Raw genomic sequence first — 13360 nt, 5'->3', positions numbered from 1 at the left:
GGAAGTCAATAGAATTGAACATTTTGACATTTTTCCACATGCTCTCAAAACCAATATTGACCAAGCTCCCCTGCGTGGCCGCCTTTAGTCCAGAGGCTTGGCATACAAATCAAGCCAATGCAGTCCGAGCTACAGGCCGCCAGTCAAGGGGAGACGGAAACAATGGCCTTCCCAGGATGGGGCTCTCTCTCCGGCCACTGTCCCTGGGCTCAAGCTGGTCCACAGAAGCATGCTCTATGAAATTCTTGACGACGTCCCGCCTGCTTTAACGATTCACTCTGAGTGGGCCGATTGTGCCTGTACCTTGGACCCTGCTGATGTGTGAGGTGAACAAGAGGTAGGGGACAGTGGGGACACTCACATGTGCAGGACAACCCTGTAGTGGATAGTACTTCTTAAAGGCCACATTACAATCAATTACAGCTTAATGAGTGGGGAGTTGGACTTCTAACTTGTTGCTCGGGATGGGTGTTTATAGACATACACAGCTGGTGGACACATCAATAATCTCCGAAATAACTTCAGACTGAAGGCTAGGGAGCAGCGTGAAGCTCCTGAGTGTGTGGCTGTCTTTGTCGGAAGTCTTCAACCGCATCACCAACACATACTCTATCTTCTCTGAGAATCCACAACCGAGAGAAGACAGGGAAGAAATAATAATATACAGCTTCATGCTGCAGACATCCTCACTTCTCACCTATGCTAAAGGACTGTTTTGCTAGCACAGACTGGAATATGTTCCGGGACTCATCTGATGGCATTGAGGAGTATACAACATCAGTCACTGCCTTCATCAATAAGTGCATTGATGACATTGTCCCCACAGTGACCGTGCATACATACCCCAACCAGAAGCCATGGATTACAGGCAACATCCGCTCTGAGCTAAAAGGTAGAGCTGCCGCTTTCAAGGAGCGGGACTCTAACCCAGAGGCTTATAAGATATCCCTTTATGCCCTATGACGGACCATCAAACAGGCAAAGCGTAAATACAGGACGAAGATTGAATCCTTCTACTCCGGCTCCGACACTCGTCGGAGGTGGCAAGGCTCGCAAACTATTACGGACTACAAAGGGAATCCCAACCGCGAGCTGCCCAGTGACACAAGCCGGAAAGACGAGCTAAATTACTTCTATGCGTGCTTCGAGGCAAGCAACACTGAAGCATGCATGAGAGCACCAGCTGTTCCAGACAACTGTGATCACGTTCGCCATAGCCGATGGGAGTAAGACCTTTAAACAGGTCAACATTCACAAGGCTGCATGGCCAGATAGATTACCAGGACGTTTACTCCAAGCACGCGCTGACCAACTGGCAATTGTCTTCACTGACATTTTCAACATGTCCCTGGCCTAGTCTGTAATACCTACATAGTTCCTGTGACCAAGAACACCAAGGTATTCTGCTTAAATGACTATCAAACCATAGCACTCACGTCTGTAGCCAAGAAGTGCTTTGAAAGGTTGGTCATGGTTCACATTAATACCATCATCCCAGAAACCCTGGAACCACTCCAATTTGCATACCGTCCCAACAAATCCACAGATGATGCAATCTCTATTACACTCAACACTGCCCTTTCCCACCTGGACAAAAGGAACACCTTTGTGAGAATGCTGTTCATTGACTACGGCTCAGTGTTCAACACCATAGTGCCCTCAAAGCTCATTACTAAGCTAAGGAACCTGGGACAAAACACCTCCCTCTGCAACTGGATCCTGGACTTCCTGACGGGCCGCCCCCAGGTGTTAAGGGAAGGCAACAACATGTTTGCCATGCTCAACACGGGGGCCCCTCAGAGGTGTGTGCTTAGTCCTCTCCTGTACTCCCTGTTCATCCATGACTGCGTGGCCAAGTACGACTCCAACACCATCATTAAGTTTGCCGACAACACAACGGTGGTAGGCCTGATCACCGACAATGATGAGGCAGGAAGGAGGTCAAAGACCTGGAAGTGTGGTGCTAGGACAACAACCTCTCCCTCAACGTGATCAAGACAAAGGAGATGATCGTGGATTACAGGAAAAGGAAGGCCGAGCACGCCCCCATTCTCATCGACGGAGCTTCAAGTTCCTTGGTGTCCACTACACCAATAAACTATCATGGCCCAAACACACCAAGACAGTCGTGACAAGGGCACGAGAACGCCTATTTCTCCTTAGGAGACTAAAAATATTTGGCATGCGTCCTCAGATCCTCAAAAATGTCTACAGCTGCACCATCGAGAGCATCCTGACTGGTTGCATCACTGTATGGTATGGCAACTGCTCGGCCTCCGACCGCAAGGTGGTACAGAAGGTAGTGCGTCCGGTCCAGGATATCACTGGGGCCAAGCTTCCTGCCATCCAGGACCTCTATACCAGGCGGTGTCCGAGGAAGGTCCTAAAATTTGCCAAAGACTCCAGCCACCCTAGTCATAGACTGTTATCTCTGATACCGCATGGCAAGCAGTAACAGAGCTAGGTCCAAAAGTCTAGGTCCAAAAGGCTTCTTAACAGCGTCTACCCCCAAGCCATAAGTCTGCTGAACAGCTAATCAAATGTCTACCTGGACCATTTGCATTGACCTCCCCCTCCTTTATTTTATGCTGCTGCTACTCGCTGTTTATTATCAATCATCAGGTTTGCAGACGACACAACAGTAGTAGGCTTGATTACCAACAAAGACGAGACAGCCTACAGGGAGGAGGTGAGGGCTCTCAGAGTGTGGTGCCAGGAAAATAACCTCTCACTCAACGTCAACAAAACAAAGGAGATGATCGTGGACTTCAGGAAAGAGTAGAGGGTGCACCCCCCCCCCCCCCCCATCCACATCTATGGGACAGTAGTGGAGAAGGTGGAAAGCTTCAAGTTCCTTTGCGTACACATCACGGACAAACTGAAATTGACCACCCACACAAACAGTATGGTGAAGAAGGCGCAACAGAGCCTCTTCAACCTCAGGAGGCTGAAGAAATTCAGCTTGGCACCTAAAACCCTCACAAACTTTTACAGATGCACAATCGAGAGCATCCTGTCGGGCTGTATCACCGCCTGATATGGCAACTGCACAACCCGCAACCGCAAGGCTCTCCAGAGAGTGGTGCGGTCTGACCAACGCATTACCGGGGTCAAACTACGCTCCCCCAGGACGCCTACAGCACCCGATGTCACAGGAAGGGCAAAAAGATCATCAAGGACATCAACCACCCGGCCACTGCCTGTTCACCACCCCAATCATCTAGAAGAACAGGTCATCATCACTAGCACATTAGAGGCTGCTGCCTATAGACATCACTGGCCACTTTAAGAAATGGAACAATAGTGACTTTGATAATGTTTACATCTCATACAGTATGTATATACTGTATTATATACAATTCTACTGTATCTTAGTCACTTTAATAATGTTTACACATCTTGCGTTACTCATCTCATATGCATATTCTATATTATTCTACTGTATCTTTGTCCATGCCGCTCTGACATCGCTCATCAATATATGCCTATATTCTTAATTCCATTCCTTACTTAGATTTGTGTGTATTGGGTATATGTTGTGAAATTGGATATTACTTGTTAGATTTTACTGCACTGTCGGAGCTAGAAGCACAAGCATTTCGCTACACCCGTAATAACATCTGCTAAAAACGTGTATATGACCAATAAAATGTGATTTGATTTATCTATGCATAGTCACTTTACCCCTACCTACATGTGCATATTACCTCAATTACCTCGACTAACTTGTACCCCCGCACATTGACTCGACACCGGTACCCCCTGTATATAGTCTCGTTATTATATTTTATTGTTGCTATTTTATTTTTTAATTTAGTTTATTTAGTAAATATTTTTCTTAACTCTTATTAGTCTTAAAACTGGATTGTTGCATAAGGGCTTGTAAGTAAGCATTTCATGGCAAGGTCTACACCTGTTGTATTTGACGCATGTGAAAAAAAAATTTGGGATTTGATTCATGGTCTAAGTAGGGTCATGTTTTTATCCTTTAACAATCAACTAGATTATCGTGGTTGTACCGTGATTGGTTGTGTGGTGATGGTTACGGGGTTTATGCTAACAAGATTGATGCTATGATGCTAACAGGGGTGAGGTGACGGGGGGGGGGTGGGGGTCATGTGGAGAGTGCAAACAGAGAGCCTTGGGCCATCAGCCGGAAGAGCATTCATAAACATAGCAATCAGCCAGTTGTTCTGTACTTTCACCATGGGGCTAAAGGAGTGGGGGGGGGGCAGCTTGGGAGGGTTCTCATGCTGGGGGGCCCAGCTGGAGAACACGTCCTCAGGGCCCTCTTTACCTGTGAAGCTTCAAACTCTATGGAAGAGGTTCTGCGCTCCTCCTCTGTAAGGAGGGGGGCTTGAGAAGGTGAAGGAGTGTGTGAAGGGGGAGGGTCAGGCCTGAGGGATGGCTACAGAGATGAAGGATCTCCTAAACTGCTCAGAAACAGTATTTCAAACCTCTCTGTGAAATCTTACAAATTATTTCCCAAACCAAACGGCATTCATGCAAATTGACACAACCCCACTCTGCAGAACGATATTAAAACGCATCACTCCAGTAAATCTCAGACCAGATGTCACCACATGCACCTCTTTTTAAGTGCTGGCACATTGTGGGGCATTGTGGCAACAGCTGTGCAGACTGACGGACAGGTGTAATATGTGTAGCCAACTTATTTTCTGCCTGTGCAAGCGGTCACAACAACGATGAGGCACTTTAATCAAGAGGGACCACAGAGAAACCCTGGACCCCAACCGACTCCCCTCTCCCACCCCCTTGTTGTAACCAGCCGCTTCACCTCAGCAACCTTACCCCAGCAGAGAGTATTTAACAATATTGTGTGGCTGTCCAAGAGGTTCCCCTATAATGTACCCTCCAGCTCTGTAACCTCTCACAATATCTCTACCCCCTTCTAGGTTGATATTACAACACAGTGGGAGTTCTGTGAAAGTGGAGGAGGAAAAAAGGGTTGTTCTCAGGGCGAGCTGGCATTTTCCCAGGCTGCAGTGAGGGCAAGTTTTGCTCCCAGCATGCCTTGCTCTCTGTACTTTGATTAAAACTTTGAAGGACACTTGTTCAAGTATATGGTCTTTGTTGCCACCTCCCACCCCCAACTTTGTCTCACGCTTCAGCCTAAGTGTCCACTGTCCACCAATAAGAGGTCACATTCAAAGCTTTTTCACAAGATAAGGGGGGTTGGTTGGGGATCGTATCAACACAAATGTAATGGCACAACAATGAGCTGTTGTGTGGGAAAGAACTCTTGCAAAAGATCTTTCGCAACACATTAGATCTGTTCTACCATTACATTTTCAAAGAGATGAATGAAATTGTTTCTTGAAATACAGTACCAGTCAAAAGTCTGGACACCTAATCATTTAAGGGTTTTTCTTTATTTTGACTATTTTCTACATTGTAGAATAATAGTGAATACATCAAAACTATGTAATAACACATATGGAATCATGTATTAACCAAAAAAGTGTTTTAAAAATAAAAATGTATTTTAGATTTTAGTTTCTTCAAAGTAGCCAACATTTGCCTTGATGACAGCTTTGCACACGCTTGGTATTCTCTCAACCAGCTTGAGGTAGTCACCTGGAATGCATTTCAATTAACAGGCGTGCCTTGTTAAAAGTTAATGTGTGGAATTTCTTTCCTTCTCAATGCGTTTGAGCCAATCAGTTGTGACTATACAGAAGATAGCCATATTATGGAAAGAATAGATCAAATAAGCAAAGAGAAACAACAGTCCATCAATACTTTAAGACATGAAGGTGTCACGTCTGCTCCCGCTCTTCCCCTCCCCCTGGCACTTGAGGGCGCCAGAATGCCTTGCATCACTCACTCCTGCCATCCATCACGTACACCTGCCTTTCCTCGTCACGCGCATCAGCGTTATTGGACTCACCTGGACTCTCTTATCACCTGTTCATTTCCTCCCCTATATGTGTCAGTTCCCCAACTCTGTTCCCCGCTTCTGCATTGATTGTTTTTCTGTTTGCTAAGCTGTTTATGTCTCGTTCCAGGTCCGTTATTTATTAAATGTTACTCCCCGTACCTGCTTCGTCTCTCCAGCGTCATCCTTGTGATAGAGCGTGACAGAAGGTCAGTCAATCAGGAACATTTCAAGAACTTTGAAATGTTCTTCAAGTGCATTCGCAAAAACAATCAAGCACTATGATGAAACTGGCTCTAATGAGGACCTCCACCGGAAATGAAGACCCAGAGTTACCTCTGCTGCAGAGGATAAGTTCATTAGAGTTACCAGCCTCAGAAATTGCAGCCCAAATAAATGCTTCACAGAGTTCAAGTAACAGACACATCTCAACATCAACTGTTCAGAGGAGACTGCGTGAATCAGGCCTTCATGGTTGAATTGCTGCAAAGAAACCACTACTAAAGATGAAGAGACTTGCTTGGGCCAAGAAACATGAGCCATGGACGTTAGACCGGTGGAAATCTGTCCTTTTGTCTGATGAGTCCAAATTTGAGATTTTTGGTTCCAACTGCCGTGTCTTTGTGAGACGCAGAGTAGGTGAATGGATGATCTCCGCATGTCTAGTTCCCACCATGAAGCATGGAGGAGGAGGTGTGATGGTGCTTTGCTGGTGACACTGTCAGTGATTTATTTAGAGTTCAAGGCACACTTAACCAGCATGGCTACCACAGCATTCTGCAGTAATACGCCATCCCATCTGGACGAGCATTTGTTTTTCAACAGGACAATGAACCAACACACCTCCAGGCTGTGTAAGGGCTATTTGACCAAGAAGGAGAGTGATGGATTGCTGCAGATGACCTAGCCTCCACAATCACCAAACCTCAACCCAATTTAGATGTTTTGGGATAAGTTGGACCGCAGAGTGGAGGAAAAGCAGCCAACAAGTGCTCAGTATAGGTTGGAACTGCCAAGAGTGTGCAAAGCTGTCATCAAGGCAAATGATGGCTACTTTGAAGAATCTAAAATCTAAAATCTATTTTGATTTGTTTAAAACTTTGTAGTAGTAACCACTACTTGATTCAATATGTGTTATGTTATAATTTTGATGTCTTCACTGTTACTCTACAATGTAGAAAACAGCAAAAATAAAAAAAGACCTTTGCATGAGTAGGTGTGTCCAAACCTTTGACTGGTACTGTACATCATCGTTGACTGTGCATTACAGTGGGGGTAGAAACCCAGATTGTTACGAGAGGCTACAGATGAGAAGGGACTGGGAGCTATTGTCTGGCAGGTGTTTATTTCTCTTCTCCTCTGTCTTCTTTATCCTTTATCCATGACTGGAAGTGTAAATATTACATCAAAGACAACAGCATGCCCATACGTCGCTGGGTTATGTGAATATGTATTTTGCATGTCTCAGCAGTGAGATGTATAGGCTAATACAGTGTGCCGTTTGTGAGCATGCATGCACAGTAGCCAGGGCCGGCACCAGACATAAGCTACCTAAATGGTCGGTTCGGGCCACCGGACGATAGGGGCCCCAGACTATTCTCACTCAGATATCATATTAACATGGCATAAGTCATTACAAAATGTGTAGAATTGCAGGAATCTTGCTTTAAAACTGCAAAAAAGTTATCTCTGACCAATGGCAAAATGTGTAGAATTGCAGGAAATGAACAAGGCAGTGGCTGACCTCTGACCCCTTCCTTTTGCCACAGCCAATTAAAGGCCCAATGCAGACGTTGTTATCTCATTATCAAATCATTTCTGGGTAACAATTGCCTTACTGTGATTGTTTTCAATTAAAAATGGTCAAAATAAAACAAACAATTGCTTCTTAGCAACAAGCCATTTCTCAGGCAATAATTTTGCTAGGACTGTCTGGGAGAAGTCTGAGTTGGGAGGGAAAACTGAAAACCAGCGGTTATTGGCAGAGAGGTTTGGAATTCACTTTCTTATTGGTCTACTAACTAATTTAGTGTCTGGTGATGTTACCAGGCAGGCCAAAACTCCATCACACCAAATCAAGCTAAAATTTCAGGCGGCCTTTTCAAACAGCTCTTACACTAAATGGGCATTATCAATTTCACAGTATTATTCCAACCTCAGAGTGTGGACATACACACTGAGTGTACAAAACATCAGGAAGAACTTCCTAATATTGTGTTACCCCCCCCCTTTTGCCCTCAGAACAGCCTCAATTCGTCTGGGCATGGACTCTACAACGTGTCGAAAGCGCTCCACAGGGATGATGGCCCATGTGGACTCCAATGCTTCCCACAGTTGTGTCAAGTTGGCTGGATGTCCTTTGGGTAATGGACCATTCTTGATACACAGGTGAAACTGTTGAGCGTGAAAAAAATCCAGTAGCGTTGCAGTTCTTGACACATTCAAACCGGTGCGCCTGGCACCTACTACCATACAACCGTTCAAAGGCACTTAAATCTTTTGTCTTGCCCATTCACCCTCTGAATGGCACACATACACAATCCATGTCTCAATTGCATCAAGGCTTAAAAATCATTCTTTAACCTGTCTCCTCCCCTTCATCTATACTGATTTGAAGTGGATTTAACATGTGACATCAATAAGGGATCATAGCTTTCACATAGATTCGCCTGGTCAGTCTCTCATGGAAAGAGCAGGTGTTCCTAATGTTTTGTACACTCAGGGTATATAAAACACAAGAAAATCACATTTCTGACTGCACTGGGCCTTGAAGCAGGCGAACACATCGGGCCGTGACTATCTGTTATTACTATCTGTTATGACACATCGGGCCGTGACATTCTGTTATGGCAACAACAACAAAAAAGCACAAAGATATAATGCAAAACTACTTGTCTGTAGCTCATAAACGAGATGAACAGAAAGGAATTTATTTTAGGCTGATCAACAACAACAACAAAAAAAACAAGTTTCAACCTGCCTCTTGTTATCAGAGCCCTTCGCTTGCCCCAGGACACCATCTAGTGAAGTCTCTTTCCCTGGAAAGTGCTCTCTGCTAGACCTGGGGGCTAAAGCTGGAGCCTTTGTCAGGGAGCCACCTTTATTATCCTGTGCAGAGTGGCTGCTTCGATGCAAATTCTTCCACACTTTCAATTGGGGGAAAAATAAAGAATTGACTGGCTGGCCTGTGTTAATTTAGCTGCTTTTCATGACCTCTTGATCGAAACCAGAGTGTAAAACGTCTGAAGTGGTAGTGCAAAGAATGCGCCATTCAGACTGGCGTCTCAACATTCACTGATGACAGGGAACACACCTACATCAATCAACCGGGCTTAAATCAAGCGTCGTCAGTGAGGTAACGTTTACTCTAGTGTGGAGGTCCTGTCGGCTGTCGCTAGCAACTGATAAGCTAATGCTGTTCTGATGCCAAATCAACAGGAAGTAAACAGCCTCCAACCAGGGAGGAAATACAGGGCTGTCAAACCACAGATAAGGTTTCAGTTACTCCGTTCACTGGGAGGTGATTGGTGGGTCGGGCTTGAGCCCTGTTTGACCCTGCTCTATATGATTGAGTTCTAGAGAGGCGGTGGGAGGGGGTTGCCCCAGGGAGATCCCCACTCAGGGCAACAAAGCAGACACCCACTCTCACCACCAGACTGTGACTCAGAGCCAGAGGGCAGGGATGGCAGAGAGAGATACACAGGCCGATTGACTCATGAGAGCTCCTAAAGACAGATGCTGGGTGTGTAGTGTACTATGTGGTACTCTACTGCACTGCGCACCTGGGTTCAAATGACATCGTTTCGATCAAATACTTGGAGCATTGGCTTGAGTCTGCCTGCACTGCCAGATGGGCTGGATTTGCACTACTCAGACGATCCCATTCATTCCATCCCGCCAGGCAAGCGCAATTAAGCGCAGCTGAAGTGTTTGAAAGAAAACAAAATGTTACTTGAACCCAAGTCTGCCGTGGTGTACTAGATGTAGACAGGCTGATTTAGTGGCTGGTTCAGACAGAGCTCCAGCCCATACGTCATTCTCTTTCCCAACTGTTAAGCAAAGCCGTACAGTAGACTTCCTGAAAACATCACATAATGGTAATGTCTCAGACTTTTGCCAGCCAGGCAGTTTTGCCCACACTCATGCCTAGGTGTTCAGTCGCAGAAGCCCTGATGTCGTCATGTCGGCGAATACATATCTAGGCTACACTCAGCTGGTTCACTGAAAAAGTATGTATGTAGCCACTACCTACAACCGTTAGTAATAACATGATTACCCCTGAAGAATATAGAAAGCATTTTTTTTTTAAACTAGAAGAGAAAGGTAAGCAGTATATGAAGTATATACAGTATATATATTTTAAAGGTATTTTTACCTACTAACACGTTACTGATGTTCCTGCATTTCTTGCACTTTCTAGCACTGATTTTGCAGATAGTGGCTATTGTGAACAAGCTTACTTCTTGAAATGATTGTGATGTGTTTTTTTTTTACCTACCTTAGTTGAATGCACTGATTGTCTCTCGGGATAAGAGAATCTGCAATATGACAAAAATGAAAGTACAGTAGATATTACTTTTTGATGTTGTTACAATAATTTAACATAATCTGTCTTGTGTATTTGGTCCTTGACTGTTGGAATAACAGCTGGACAAGAATACCGAAACTCAGCATCTGCTCAAGATGATGTCATCAACAATAGACATTAGTCTGGTTTGAGGGCTTAGAATTTAGCCAACGATTTTGCACAACTCTTCTGTGTACAGTACAATTGTCTGTCAGAGTGTGTGCATGTGTGAGGTCTTTTGAACATACAGTTCTCAAACAGTCAGGACTGAAATAAAAGTGATTTTCTCAAGCTTAAAGATTTGACTCAGGGGCGCTGGTGAGCAGCAACATGTGAAGACGCGTTTTCTTGGTGCTCCTGTCCAGGGTGAACAATTTACTATTAATATTTGACCAACGCTTTCCCTACCTTGTTCATTTTGTGACATTTGGCAATTTTCTCTGTCCTTTTTTGTCCTTTTTGGCTACTAAAGCCTCGGGCTTACCGGACGCGGACTCTGACCCCCCGACCTAGCCAAGGTAATGGCGGCTATCATTAAGTCTGAACAGACGGTGCTGGCTAAGGTGGAGTTACTATCCACAAATAGCCACTCTCGCCACTGAGGATAACACAAAGATCGACTCCGTTAAAGAAGACTTGGTGAAACAGGACACCCGTCTGAATAGCCTGGAAGGTGGCACTAATACTAACTTCAACAAAGCGGTGACACTGGAAGAGCAAGTCACCCGGCTATCATCAGATGTCGTCAAACTTACTTCCAAGGTCGAGGACCTCGAGAACAGGCAGTGCCGGGGGAACGGCCGCATTTTCGGTGTGAGAGAGGGACTCGAGACCGTAGGTGGATCGTGGCCTACCCTGTTCATAGCCAAACTGCTACAGGAAATTCTTGGCACCTTCAGGAGAAGGTGGATATCCTCCGTAAGGCATCACGACCGGCTCCCATCACCCACGACGGCCAGAAGATTCCCATTTACCCGGACTACACAGCGGCAGTCATGAAGAAGAGGTCAGCCTCTGCCCCTGACCCTACACTACACTACACTAGCAATGCTAAAGCGGCTAAGAACTAACCAGTGAACTCATTTCTTGATTAGAAACGTGCCTCCAACCTGATGCTAAAGAAGGACAGTTCTTCCCAAACTTAACATTAGGAACAATTTATTTATTTATTTAACTAGACAAGTCAGTTAAGATCAAATTCTTATTTACAATGACGGCCTACACTGGCCAAACCCAGACTAATTGTTTCCCCGCCCTATGGGACTCCCAAACATGGCCGGTTGGGATACAGCCTGGATTTGAACCAGGGTGTCTGTAGTGACGCCTCTAGCACTGAGATGCACTGCCTTAGACCGCTGCGCCACTCAGGAGCCCGAGTGATGCAGCGAGTGACAATATAGTTAGAATTTCATTTACACTAGATGGCACAAAGCTTTTACCAACCGCTGGATAGCCCCGGTGCTAGGTGTTGTGGTACTAATTAGCCTAGTTGCTACCTAAGGCTAGCCACTGAGCTCTCTTTCCATGCCTTAATAAGATACCCTACTAACATACTGTGAGCATGTTTAATACCTACAAGTTTGTACTCCCAAAGGACCATGTGTATTTTTCTTTATCAGGTATGAAGGTAAGACCCAGATGCAGACAACGTCGAATTAACAATAGTTTAATAATCCAACAGGGGCAGGCTATAGACAGGTCAAGGCAGGCAGGGGTCAGTAAACCAGAGGTGGGGCAACGGTACCGGACGGCAGGCAGGCTCAGCAGAGGTCAATAATCCAGAGATGGGGCAAAGGTACAGGTCGGCAGGCTCAGAATCAGGCAGAGTGGTCAGGCAGGCGGGCTCCGAGTCAGGACAGACAAGGGTCAAAACCAGGAGGGCAAGAACAAGAGAGACTGGGAACAGCAGGAGTTGAGAACAAAAACCCTGGTTGACTTGACAAACAAGACGAACTGACAACAGCCAAACAGAGAACACAGATATAAATACACAGGGGATAATGGAGAAGATTGGCGGCACCTGGAGGGGGTGGAGACAATCACAAAGACAGGTGAAACAGATCAGGGTGTGACATTTCTTTACTATTTGACTGGTTGGTATGCCTTGGTGCTTAGTGGCTGCTAGCACGGGACTGCAGGTTGTACAGCCGGTAATTAATACCGCAGGACGGTAATTAATCATCAAGCATTTGCCAGTCATTTTTCGGTGTTCTGGCTTGTTGGGATGTTTAACCCAGTGTTACATTTACACAAATATGCATATTGCATGAGATACATTAGAGAACTGAGGTGGTTCCCTCCAGAATACCTTCGCTATGTGTGAACTTGATTATGTTCGCCCTGGATAGGTAGCCTAGTGGTTAGAGCGTTGGACTGACACGGTAAAAATCTCTCGTTCTTCCCCTGAACAAGGCAGTTAACTCACTGTTCCTAGGCCGTCATTGTAAATAAGAATTTGTCCTTAACTGACTTGCCAAGTTAAATAAAGGTAAAATAAAAGAAATAAAAATAGAGCTCTACTGAGGTTTGGTTTAACATGTTGTATTTTGCTCTAGTCTAGGAGAGGTAGATGCAGCCTTCCAACAGGGGGAAGGACAGCATAGGGGTCCAAGCTTTTCTTCTGGGTATTTTGTTCTTTTTAGATGTTTTTTCTTTATATTTTATTACTCTGACCTTTCAGCACACTGGTCATGTGATTGTACTAACATTCATTTCTAATTACTGTGACTATGCCTAATTCACATACGCTAGGCTCTACTTGCTTTATCAGCTGAACTTAGGGAATGAACCATATGATCAAGAGTAGCCAAGTGTATGCTCATCTTAAGTCTTTAAGTCCGGACATTGTTTTTATCCAAGAGACCCATCTCCTGTCCAGTGACCATGATAAACTA

The sequence above is a fragment of the Salvelinus fontinalis genome, chromosome 2 (assembly GCF_029448725.1).
Source record: "Salvelinus fontinalis isolate EN_2023a chromosome 2, ASM2944872v1, whole genome shotgun sequence".
In the NCBI taxonomy this organism is placed as follows: domain Eukaryota; kingdom Metazoa; phylum Chordata; class Actinopteri; order Salmoniformes; family Salmonidae; genus Salvelinus; species Salvelinus fontinalis.
This window is presented reverse-complemented; position numbering follows the sequence as displayed.